Genomic DNA, 13,384 nt, shown 5'->3' with positions numbered 1-13,384 from the left:
GAAACTTCAGCTAATGAAAAATGCACCTGTTATAGTGTTGACAGGTGCATTAAGTCACATAACGCCCATCTTGTGGGATCCACACTAGATGCCTATATGTCGATTTATGGTTTTGGAGATGATGATGATGATGATGATGATGATGATGATGATGATGATGATAATAATAATAATAATAATAATAATAATAATAATAATAATATTTATACCCCACCGATCTGGCTGGATTTCCCCAGCCACTCTGGGCGGCACCCAACAGAATATTACGATAAAACATCAATCATTAAAAACTTCTCTAAACAGGACTGCCTTCAGATGTTATCTAAAAGTCAGATAGTGGTTTATTTCCTTGACATCTGATGGGAGGGTGTTCCACAGGGTGGGTGCCACTACCGAGAAGGCCCTCTGCCTGGTTCCCTGTAACCTCACTTCTCACAGTGAGGGAACTGCCAGAAGACCTTTGGCACTGGATCTCAGTGTCCGGGCTGAACAATTCGGGTGGAGACACTTCTTCAGAAGACCAACACTTTGAATTGTGCTCAGAAACATATTGGGAGCCAGTGTAGGTCTTTCAGTACCAGTGTTATATGGTCTCAGTGGCCACTCCCAGTCAGCAGCCTAGCAGCCACATTCTGGGTTAATTGTAGTTTTGTATGTTTACATACAAAGCCCTGGATGACTTGGGACACAGTTATCTGTTGGAGCACCTCTCTCCAGACCAGCCAACCTGGACCATGAGATTGGTGGTGGTTTCTTCTTGCTGTCCCACCAGCAAGAGCGTAGCTTGCTATGTGACAAAGTGAGAAAGGACATGCTCCGCAGTGATGACTTGTAACTGGCTTTAATTGCCATTGCATCCTTCTTGTTGTTGTGTTTAATATGTTGCTTGAACCACCCTATGGCTCACTGTGTGATTGTAGGGTGGTCTAAACATTTTGTAAATAAACAGTATCTCTGCTCCCTGCTTCTGGAGGTCTCAGCTTGGCCATTTTGTCACTCGGGAGAGACAGTGAATCAAGCAACAGAGCTACAAGGAACTATAACACTCAATTTGCCTTCCCCCTATGTTGGAAGCAGGAGGGAGATAATAAGGGTTGGATTTAATTATATTATATGTTGCAGCCATCACAGGGCAGTTGCCTATAGTCAAGGCTGGGATGGATTAACCATTAGGCTAATAAAACTATCCTTAAGTCCCCATAATTTTAGGCCCCCAGATTCCCAACTCAGCCATAAAGCTCATTTGATGAGCTTGCACCAAGCACTCTCTACCAGCTTTATCTTCCTTAAAGGGCTACTCTTGTTTTGAAGATGGGTGAGGGAGAGAAGTCCAGGCCACCTTGAATATGTGGGTGTAGCGGATTATTTGTGTATAAAGATTTAAATATATTTATATAGAGAGAGTTCATTTTGTCTGGTGACTTTTTAAACTTTGACTTTCCCCTCCCTGCATTTCCAATATGTGGTAGATATCTTGGTGATTCTTAGCAGATTACCCGGGATTTATTTATTTATTTATTTTTGGTAGCCCAATTATTTTGCAGTCCAGTTATTTGACAAGAATAGCAATGAAACAGCTCCCCGCTCTAGTTCGGAATAACATCATCCCTGACCACTGGTCCTGGTTTTGGATGTAGATTTTGTGCTTTATGATGCAGGTCAGCTACGTTTCCCAAACTTGGGTCTCTAGATGTTTTTGGACTGCAACTCCCATCATCCCTGGCTAGCAGGACCAGTGGTCAGGGATGATGGGAATTGTAGTCCAAAAACAGCTGGAGACCCAAGTTTGGGAAAGCCTGATATAAACCACGGGGGTACGCTAGGCAACTGGCTCTACCCACTGGTGGACCTCAAGGTTCAAGGAAAAGACAAAGAAGATCCTACAAGCCTGGAGCCTGGCTGCACTATAACAGCTTGAACCGTCTTGCTAGCCATATTACCGGCGAAGTAGGTCAGACTGTGAAAGGTGCACATTTGCCATTTATTATAGAGACCCGAGCGCCAGTTCGCAGCTCCGCTCTTCATGACTTTTTAGTAACACAGAGTCATTACTGCCATTAGCATTATTAAATTAGGACACCTTTTCCTGGCACGGTAAGGTACTCCAATATAATACAGCAAACACTGTGACTCAGTCCTGTTACACAAGCTGCATATAACTTGGCACCAGCTAAAAAATATTGTGTGGCATTCGACGCCACACTAGTCTCACTGTTCATCAGCACAAGCACTTCTGCCTGCCCAACAGAACCACCTCTCCTCTCCTCTCCCTGTGACCTATTCTGGGGGGTTTTCTTGACACACACACTGGAGCCATTTGACGTGTTCACAGGCATGCCGGGTGGAAGAAAGGAGGATATTCCCTGTCGCACTAGTAGAAATCCTTGCACCAGCTCTCACTAGTGCAACTGTTTTGTTGAATCCAGCCCTTTGAGTACATCCACCCCTGATTAACATACTGTTAGCAACTAATTTTTTTAAAAAAAAATCCCTGCAGATCACCCATTTTTCATAATAATTAAGGGATGCTTGCTTTAGACTGAGAAACAGGAGGTATGTTTTCCCCTCCTTACTATCTGACCCTCTTCAGCTAATACCAAGCATGCTGCTAATTATTTTAAGGAAAAGAATGAAAAATAATCAGAGGAAAACTGCTGCAGGTGTCCATTATTATGCGCGGCACAGAGTAAATAAACTAGCGGTGTGCCTTGTGTTATTAATATTACTGAGGCGCTGCTAACCCTGGTGTCCTGGCCAAGTTCCAGCCCGGGTAATTACATTTTGCAACTAGAATTCCCTGTGCATTTAGAGGCTGCACCTCTAGCTCTAGGAAACGCGATACGGCAGGAGAATCGCACCGCTCACCTGCAAAAGAACTGCTATGCCTTAGCAGGCACAGTTGATTTCTGTGCAAGGCAGTGGTATATTTATATAAGTCTCTGACAAATTAAGCTGGTGGGATATATAAAGAGATGTCTTATGCTGGGGTGCAGGAACCTGCGGCTGTTGTTGGACTCTAGCTCCCATCATTGGCCATTGTTATAGAGAAGGAAAGAACATGTAAGATGATGTGAATTAATTGATTAGTCCCCCACCCTGAAGCCTAGTTTACACTTTCAACAGAAATGAGTGCTAAAGCTTTTTCTGAACTGTATCATCTCAGGCACAAATGGGTGGTGTATATTGTTTTGTTTTGTTTTGTTTTGTTGTTTTGTTTTAATTATTTACTTTCATTTTATCTTGTATTTTATTCTGAAAACTGCCCTGAGGTCTTTTGATGAAGGGCAGTATATTATTATTATTATTATTATTATTATTATTATTATTATTATTCTCATCATCATCAATTTTGAATACTTGAAATCTAAATAAAGAAAAAATAGCATGCCACAGAAAAAGTGAGGCTGAACCCTTATCCCTGAGATGATAGATTTTTACATGCAGTGTTTATTTTTCCTTGCAAGCAAGCACTGAAACATGACATTCCCTCCCTGCAGATACTCTGTTTATATCCACTTTCATTCATGGTAGGGCACAAGACAATGTACATGAGGCTTCTGTTCTAGTTGACTGCCCATCCATGCACTGACTGCACACAAACCTGCTTTAGGTTTTGCTGCACCACATGCCTTCAGACCAGAGATGAGGAACCAGTAGCTCTCCAAGGGCTGCTGGACTCCAACATGGCCAATATTTAGGAACAGCGACAACGTCGGACAATGTGGTGGTCCTCAGACACTTAGCTGATCTCCTGGTAGGTGAGTCACTACTGCTTACTGGGTGGGAGAGAATGGGGGTGTGGGAGGAGAGAGCAGCATAGTGTGAATGCGCCACCAGGAATGAGTCTGCTGATGTGTTCGCACCATACTGACTTTGCCACTTCCAGTAAACAGCAGTGGCTTACCTGCTAGGAGGTCAGGTAAGCATCTCCATCTGCTTCCTACTGGACGATGGGAGTTGAAGTCCAACAACATTATGAGGGCCACAGGTTCACCAGTCATTTGGCTTTAATGGGGCTTTTAAAAAAAAACTTGAATACCCAGATGCTTATGGATTCTGTACCTTTTTGCAACCCTAAGGATTATGAATGGCACTGGAGAAAGAGAAGGAGATGGAGGAGAGGGCAACTTCTCATTTGTATATGTTATTGTAGATATGTCCAATCAAATTATTTTACCTTTAGCAATGGATCATTATCTGTTCTGGGCATTACAAGCAACGTGAGGCACCAACTTCTAAAACATTACCAGTGCTACCCTTTGCTGTTTTGTTCTTTTAAAAAAGCGGAGAAAAGAATTCTCAGAAGTTAAAAACATACTGCAAGAAGAGCCCATGCGTCAGTTCCAGCCATGGCAGATACAGAAGAAGTATCTCCTTTAACAACTTTGGTGCTTCTATTCACACACAGACAACTATTTATCACTTCCGCTTACCTGGAGCATAGTCCAAAAAGAGAGAGCACCATGGCAAAGACAATAATCCAGGAACAAAACACACAGAGAAAGCAATGAAACAGCAGCAAGCTTTTCGGTGGCAGCCCATTTCAAAGAGAGAAGGGTGCTATCTTGCAAATTAAAAGGAGCAGCAACAGCAAATCCAGAAATAATAATGACAGCCTTTGGTCCATATGTCATCATCTTTCTGTATATTCTGCTTTTGGTATCCGTCTAGACACAATTTGTTTTGTGGGTTTTTTAAACTGCCCTTAGGGAAGGAGCAAACTATGTTTCAGGAGCTGCTGGGGCTCAATTTGGGAGTCTCAGAGTTGGGTGGTGAACCATCCAAAAGTATCTGCCATTGTATCTGCATGGGCAGCTTGGTATCTCAAGTCCCAGCACTGACCCCACCTACTCAAGCTGGCTATTGGAGCCAGTGTGGTGTAGTGGTTAAGAGTGGTAGACTCATAATCTGGTGAACCGGATTTGCATCTCCGCTCCTCCACATGCAGCTGCTGGGTGACCTTGGGCTAGTCACACTTCTCTGAAGTCTCTCAGCCCCACTAACCTCTCAGAGTGTTTGTTGTGGGGGAGGAAGGGAAAGGAGAATGTTAGCCGCTTTGAGACTCCTTTGGGTAGTGATAAAGTGGGATATCAAATCCAAACTCCTCCTCCTCCTCCTCCTCTTCTTCTTCTTCTTCTTCTTCTTCTTCTTCTTCCTAGACAGGAAGCACTAAAATCATGTTTCCTGTCCATGCTTTGCTTGAGCAGCAAAGCTTTCCTGAGCTCTACAGTTTTCATAATGCCTTTGGTTGTCCTTCAGTCCTGAAATATCTCATGCTCCTCCATCCAGCCTCAAGGTTTGTCCTCCTTCAGTTTGAACTATAGGCTCAGTCCATGGTTATCAGCTAACCACCACAGGCTGACCCTATAGGCTTGTTCACACTGAACCCAGGTATGAGCTGTCTCAATCTCCACATATGTACAAGTGTTTGTGTGGAAGAATGTATACTTGTTGAGCCATACGTCTCAACTGTCTGCACATATAGTTAACGGCACTCACAGATTGTTACATGTGAATAACTCAGTGTACAACTCAAGCGTTTATGGGCTTGAATAAAAAGTTTTTACACTTGTTGACTATAGCATGTGAACAGCCCAGGGAAGCTGCAGGTAGCTGGTCATCCTGGCAGCACAAACAAAGCTTCATATTCTCATATATATATATGAGAATAAGACATTTGGCTCCCAGAACCCGAGATTCCCCATCTCTTTATTAGCTGCAGAGAAGAAGTGTCCAGGCTCTCATCATCAAGAACTGAGAATGAGTTCCTCTGTTTTTTCCCATGTAAGTGAAAAGCCATAGGCTGCTAACAGTAACAGTTCCTGCATTTATCATGTCACTTCAAGTTGCCATAGACACCAGAGTTAAGGATAGTACAGACAATGTTCACATTTCTCAGGGTCTTTGAGTCTTGTTGTTTACTGGTGCTCTGCCCACAACAGTGTGGCTTCCACCATTTGACACACAAAAACTAAGGCAATGGCTTATGCTAAGTCAAGGCCTCAGATGAAAGTAGTCAGTAAGCAAAGTAAATTCATTGTTTCCATCACCTTCGGTAGTCTAGAAATGTTTTGAAATAGTGGGCTGTGCAATAATCATTTCATTATTAACCGGAAAGTGTTGTTTTCAATGGAGATTCCATACTTCTGTATCCTGTACGCATCACATAAAATTTTAACCCCAAAGTTAGACATTTCCAGAACTTTAAACACTGCTGCAAATTAGGAGGGACTGCAACCAAATCAGGCAGCCCATACAGATTACATCTTTATTGCACCTTTCCTATGAGGTGCTCAAGATAGTGTTCCTTGTAAACCCAATGTTGATGTGTCTTTTCATATCTTTCTAGCCTATCGCTAATTCTAATTATTTTCTCAGATTTTTAAACAGCTGCTTTTCGTTCATTCTTTTTGCTGACAATTTGATTGGTTTCTTTTTTTTGTAAACCACTTTGAGGTTTGGTGTTGTTGTTTTTTTAACCACCAACTGGTATGTATATTTCATGAAATAAATAAATAAACAAACAAATAGCCAAATAAATACAGTGGTGCCCCGCTAGACGAATACCTCACTAGACGAAAAACTCGCTAGACGAACGGCATTCGTCTAGCGGAAGCTGCCCCGCAAGACGAAAAAGTCTATGGGGCTGCTTCGCAAGACGAAAAATTTTCATCTTTTTTTTTTCGTTTAGCGGAGCGCGGCTGTCATTGCCGCTTCGCTAGACGAAAAAACCGCTAGACGAAAAAATTCATAGAACGAATTATTTTTGTCTAGCGGGGCACCACTGTAGACTGTTTTCAGTGATATCTATTTATTTTAAGTTACAGGTGGGTAGCCGTGTTGGTCTGCCATAGTCAAAACAAAATCGAAAATTCTTTCTAGTAGCACCTTAGAGACCAACTGAGTTTGTTCCTGGTATGAGCTTTCGTGTGCACGTATCTGAAGAAGTGTGCATGCACACGAAAGCTCATACCAGGAACAAACTCAGTTGGTCTCTAAGGTGCTACTAGAAAGAATTTTCGATTTTGTTTTATTTATTTTAAAATAGTTCTGTGCTGCCTTCCGGTGATACACTTACAAGGGGGCTTACATATTTGTTTTAAAAATCAAAACTACAGTATCAACAACTAACAATAAAATGAATTTATTATCTGAAGAAGTGTGCATGCACACGAAAGCTCATACCAAGAACAAACTCAGTTGGTCTCTAAGGTGCTACTGGAAATAATTTTCTATTTTGTTTTAACAATAAAATGCTTTATAATAAAAAAGCAAACCTCAAAATTCATGTTACAGGTGCGTAGCCGTGTTGGTCTGCCATAGTCGAAACAAAATAGGAAATTCTTTCCAGTAGCACCTTAGAGACCAACTGAGTTTGTTCTTGGTATGAGCTTTCGTGTGCATGCACACTTCTTCAGATACACTGAAACAGAAGGATCTGGTGACTTCTGTTTCAGTGTATCTGAAGAAGTGTGCATGCACACGAAAGCTCATACCAAGAACAAACTCAGTTGGTCTCTAAGGTGCTACTGGAAAGAATTTCCTATTTTGTCTCAAAATTCATAACCACTGATCATCATATCAAATTGTTAATGTAAAAAAGGGTCATTTCACAGAACCAGCAATTTATAGTGAACAGATGAAGAAAAAATGTATTCTTCCCAAAAGTGTGTTGCTATATACAGGATTTTTTTAAATAAATAAATAAATAAATAAATCTCCTAACATAAAAGTGTTAATGTCTAAGGACACAATCATAGACGCATTTCCTAGAGAGCTGGTCCCATGGCCGTCCTATCCATAATTATATCAGTAGGACAATAACCAACTTAAAGAACAAAACAAGCTCTGTACCTTAAGACTTCCCATATAATTTGGCAGGATTAGGACTGCATTCTTACACCCATCTTGACTACAATGCATGTCTCCCCCAATGTCTCCTCCTGGCATGAGGAACTTGTCAACTTCTATCAGTCCTAGCCAGCCTGGCCAGTAGTCAAGGATAATAGTCCAATAATATCTGGAAAGCCACAGGTTTTCTGTGTTCGATGCAGTTTGCTCCTAGATATGTTTATACGGGAGTGCAGACTTAATCTATTTGAGACATTCCTTTCAACAACAGGAATTAGCCAGCTGGAAGAGTACGTGATCTCAATTGCAATAGCCAAAGCCAACTTGGCTCCAGTTATCTAAATCTCATTATCGGTTGCATGCTTTATAATATTTTCCACTGGAGAAAATAGCACTTCAATTTTGTAAACCTATTTCTGAAAAATATAGGGAGGAACAGATGTATTGCATCTGTACTTAACAGTGTGCAACACAGGCATGCCTTGTGGGAGAGTCTGTTCAAATGCTGATAACATGGGCTGCGATGAATCACTGTCCGTAGGATATGACTAAGTTGTTTAAAAAGAAGTCAGAGGTCAGACTATCACACTGTTTCTCCAATAGAGATAGAAACCACATCTGATTCTGTCTTCTTCCCTTGCTCCCGGTGCAAGACTTGAACTCTGAAGAGTCTTCTCTTCTCTTTTGTTTCTCTACCGTATCTTACTTATAGCTCACCACTGAATTAGCCTTTGTTTTCCATGTCTCCCCTATGCATCCCACAACTTTCTGGATAGAACTTGAGATGGGTGGCACAATACCTTCAAGCTGGAGTCACATCAGGTATACAAGAACTACAGGACTCCATGATTTGCATATAAAAAATGTGGGACTCCTATTTCTCGAATAACTTTTTGCATACATCACCCCTGACCATTGTCCATGCTTGCTGTACCTGATGGGAGTTGCAATTCAACAACATCTGGAGGATCAAAGTTTCCCCATACTTGGTCTATGGTTTCAAAAGCTGGAGAGAGATTGAGAAGAAAGAGCAAGGTCACACTTTGTCCTGTTATTAATAAAGGTCATCTGTCAGGGTGATCAAGACCAATTCAGCCCCATGGCCAGGCCTGAACTCCGATTGGAATACATCTAGATAATTGTTAGCATTCACAAAGGCCTGCAGTTGTCTTGCCACACAACTCTTTCTGCCATTTTCCCTAAAAAGGGGGCTATTTGCAACCGCTTGGTGGTTAGTCCAGACCGACAGGTCCAATGCCAGCTTCTTTAAGAGTGGTCATATCACCACCTCTTTCAGGGCAACAGGGACCACTTCTTCACACAATGAAGTGCTAACTATGCTTCAGACCCAATCAGCTAAAACTCCTCTTTAGTCTAATGAGGTTAAAAGCAATAACCAAAGCAACTCAATAACCAAGCAGCCATAGAGTTGAACTCCTTGTGAGTAAACACCCATACCCTCCATGTCAAACATCCACCGGTGGGAAGATCTCCAGCCTGTCCCATAGCATAGAAAGCCTTGAATGGAGTCAAACCTCTTGAACAGATCCACTCAAAAGAGAGAGCAGCAACTTGCCGTTCCATGCAGCCAGGAAACAAACCGGGGAGGTTGTAGATTCTCCTTCCTTTGTGGTTTTTAAGCAGAGGTTGGGTGACCATCTATCATGGATGCCTTAGCTGAGATTCCTGCATTGCTGGGGGTTGCACTAGAGGACCCTTAGGGTCTTTTCCAACTCTACAATTCTATGCTTCTCTAAAGGGAAGGAGGCTCAGAACTGGAGCAGCCCTGCTGCTTTCTGACTAGCACAGACATTTTCACATCCACTCCAAACATAGCTTAGTTTCTGGGCCTATTTTCCTTTGGGAAGGTGGGAGGGAATCACATTCAACTTTCCCTTTTACAGTGTACGTACAGATAAGCCCTTTTTTATATACTTGGGAAGCTTCAGAGAGTTTTAACTTTCAGTTAAAGAAGCTCACTATGATAACATTTGAGAAGTCTTCTTGAACTAGAGCCTGGGAGATTACAGCCAGAGCCTGGAAGCATTAAATCAGAAAATTGAGGGTGGGAGGGTGCTGTTAAGACACTTGAGCCATGCCAATTGTAAGGTGGCAACTTCCTTCCCCCAGCCAAGGGATTGAAGATATATGCATCAAACAGGAAAGCTTGTGGTTCTCATTCACGCCCCCCCCCCACCTAAAACAAAACAAAAGGCTTGCCCATGATCCTAGAGCCTCTGCTGAAACAGATACTTTGAAAGTACAAAGTCCAAGCTTCCATCCCAACCATGTCCAATTAAAAGCTCTCAGGTAGTTGGATTTCGAAATACCTCTCTGGACAAGACCCAAGAGAACTCCTGCCAATCAAAAGCAGACAGTACCGGGTTGCATGGATCATTGGCCTGACTCAGGCAGCCCCTTAAATCCCCAAGAAAGCTTTTGTGTAAACGAGGACATCAGACACACTGATTTCATTTCTGTGACAGCAACTTTGCTCTGGTTTTTATTTCATCTCCCATTCAAAGTTGACATGTCTCAGATCATCCCTGGTGCAGCTGTGTATTATTTCTGCTGCTCGACGATGCTGGAGCAGATCTTGCTTCCTAATAAGATTGCCTTTTCAATAAAATATGAGCTAAAGGATTGGGGAGATGGGTCTATGCCTTATGTATGTTTCCTGCAGAGGATTCCATGGAGCAGCAGTCTTCCGTGTTTCCAACCTGTTAAACCAAACATGCAATTGGGAACCCATTTCCTTTTCTTTCTTATATTAATATTGTTAATAATATTTTTATTATTTCTATGCTGCCCACCTGACTGGGTTGCCCCAGCCACTCTGGGTGGCTCCGAACAAAATATTTAAAACACAACAAAACATGAACCACTAAAGACTTCCTTGAACAGGGCTGCCTTCAGATGTATTCTAAAAGTCCGATAGTTGTTTATCTGTTTGACATCTGATGGGAGGGCATTCTGCAGAGCTGGTGCCACCACCAAGAAGGCGCTCTGTCTTGTTCCATTAGCTTCCCTTCTTGCAGTGAGGGAACCACCAGAAAGTCCTCGGAGCTGGACCTCAGGGTCTGAGCTGGACAATGAAGGTGGAGATGCTCCTTCAGGTATACAGGACCAAGGCCATTTAGGGCTTTAGAGGTCGGCACCAACAATTTGAATTGTGCTTGGAAATGTACCAGGAGCCAGTGCAGATCCTTTAGGCAGGGGCAGAGGAAAGGGTTGCGTTGGGTGTGGGTCGCCCCAGTGTCACCACTGAGGGGTTGACAAAATGCCAGAAGGCACTCACTGCGGGGCCTGCAGTGTGCCCAAGCCACGTGTCTCTCCTGGGAGAGACACGGTGGCTTGGGCGCATGCAGGCTCTGTGCTGCCCAAATGGTCCGCCTGCTGACTCCCCCCCCCAGCTGTAGGGTGGGTGAGTGGGAGGAGGCAGGCAGACTCTAGAGGCCCCACAGTGCGCCGCCCCAGGCGCCCAAGCAGCTTCCTCCGCCGCTGCCTTTAGGGCCGGTGTTATATTGTCCAGGTGGCCAAGCAATTATTATTATTTTACTGTATGTTTGAATGCCAATAGTGCTGTTACTGTGACCCATGTGAGATCAAGCCATGACCCAGGAGTGGGTCTTGAGCCACCTATCAGTTGAAGACCAATGTAGACTCACAGAGGTGGAAGAGAAGGGAGAAAGGAATTATGCTAACTACCCTCGACTCACCAGAGCTGCTGGCAGTGATATGCATTTCTCTCCTCCTTCCAGGGGACAACATGCATCCCTTGTGCTGTATAAAGGGTTCGTTGCAGGGATTCGATCCTGTTCACAGCCTCACTGAATACAGTGGCATGTGCTTCCAAGTAAACTTGCAGAGAATTGCACTGTCAATCAGTTTAACTGGTAGATCCATCAACAGAAGCTAGTGATTTAAAGCAATGTCTAGAACGTGGAAGTCCATTGACCACATCGTCAAGGCACCGCATTGTGTGTTGTGCCAGTGCACTAAGAAGTGACAAATACCACTTCCCTAAAGTTTGAAGAAGACTGCTGCCCTTCATTGGAGGCATCCCGTTCTCAGATGTAGCCTTCAGATGACAACGAGCTTCTCTGTCAGGTCTGCAGGGAACATGCAGCACTGGATAGGTGGTCCGAATACATCTGACAACCCCCACTTTTGTTTATACATTGTAAAAAAAAAAGTTTTTGTTTTTGTTTTTTACTTTACAGTGTTTTCTGCCAACCTAGCAGTTTGAAAGCACGCAGTGCAAGTAGATAAATAGGTACAGTTCTGGAGGGAAGGTAAACAGTGTTTCCGTGCACTGCTCTGGTTTCACCAGAAGCGGCTTAGTCATGCTGGCCACATGACTCGGAAAAACTGTCTGCAGAAGCAGACAAACACCGGCTCCCTCAGCCTATAAAGCGAGATGAGCACCACAACCCCAGAGTCGTTTGCGACTGGACTTAATTGTCAGGGGTCCCTTTACCTTTACCTTTCACTTTACAGTGTTACAGTAGTATCAGTGTGGAGGAAGATGGATGCAACAGTGTGTCAAAGTGGTTATACATCAGACAGGCCCAATTTCAAAACACTGCTCAGTCATAAAACTCACTGGGTGACCTTGGGCCAGTCCCTTTGAGCCCACAGGGTTCTTCTGGGGGGGGGGGTGAGTTGGAGTCAAGCAATGTCTGGAGGTCAACAGGTTCCCCACCCCTGCTCTAACCACTGCACTGTACGTTTCACATTGACCCCAGAAGCATTCTAACCCGCCGCCGAATCAATTTCTGAGTCTTCTTTCTCCTTCCCGCATACATTTTTCTTTATATTATTAGTTTATCTTCTAGGCTCGACTGGCTATTCTCTTCATCATACTGTACATCCCTGCCAAGACCTCCTTTGACTAGTGGAAGGAGATCTTGAAAGCAACGTTTAAAATTATGAGAATCATATTAAGGGTTTTAAAAGCCATTTGAAAGGATCAATAACATCAGCATGGAAGCAACAGGGGGATGTGGATAGCCTTCCCTCGGGTGATGAATTTGCCTTAAGGTCTGGCCTCTTTTCTTCCCATTGATTTCTGCACCCTCCCCGTTTGTGAAGGCAGAAGAAGCCCTGGGCATAGTGTTCCCCAGGACGGAGCACTTAGCTATTAAATTGACAAAGAGTAACCCAGATCATGTGTGAAGAATCTGCATGGCTCAAATTACTAATAGGATGCTAAAGTGAACAGAAAGAACGATCTATCCAGAACTTGCTGATCTATCCAGACTCACACTGCTGCCTATATCCAGTGTGCATAAAAAAGGTAAAAGACCCCTGACAGTTAAGTCCAGTCGAAGACGACTCTGGGGTTGCAGTGCTCATCTCGCTTTACAGGCCGAGGGAGCTGGCGTTTGTCCGCAGACAGTTTTTCTGGGTCATGTGGCCAGCATGACTATGCCACTTCTGGCGCAATGGAACACCAAAACCAGAGCAGCACATGGAAACGCCATTTACCTTCCCGCTGGAGTGGTACCTATTTATCTACTTGCACCTTTTT

This window comes from Lacerta agilis, chromosome 2, assembly GCF_009819535.1.
Source record: "Lacerta agilis isolate rLacAgi1 chromosome 2, rLacAgi1.pri, whole genome shotgun sequence".
NCBI classification, from domain to species: Eukaryota; Metazoa; Chordata; class Lepidosauria; order Squamata; family Lacertidae; genus Lacerta; species Lacerta agilis.
Note: the sequence above shows the minus strand (reverse complement) of the source record.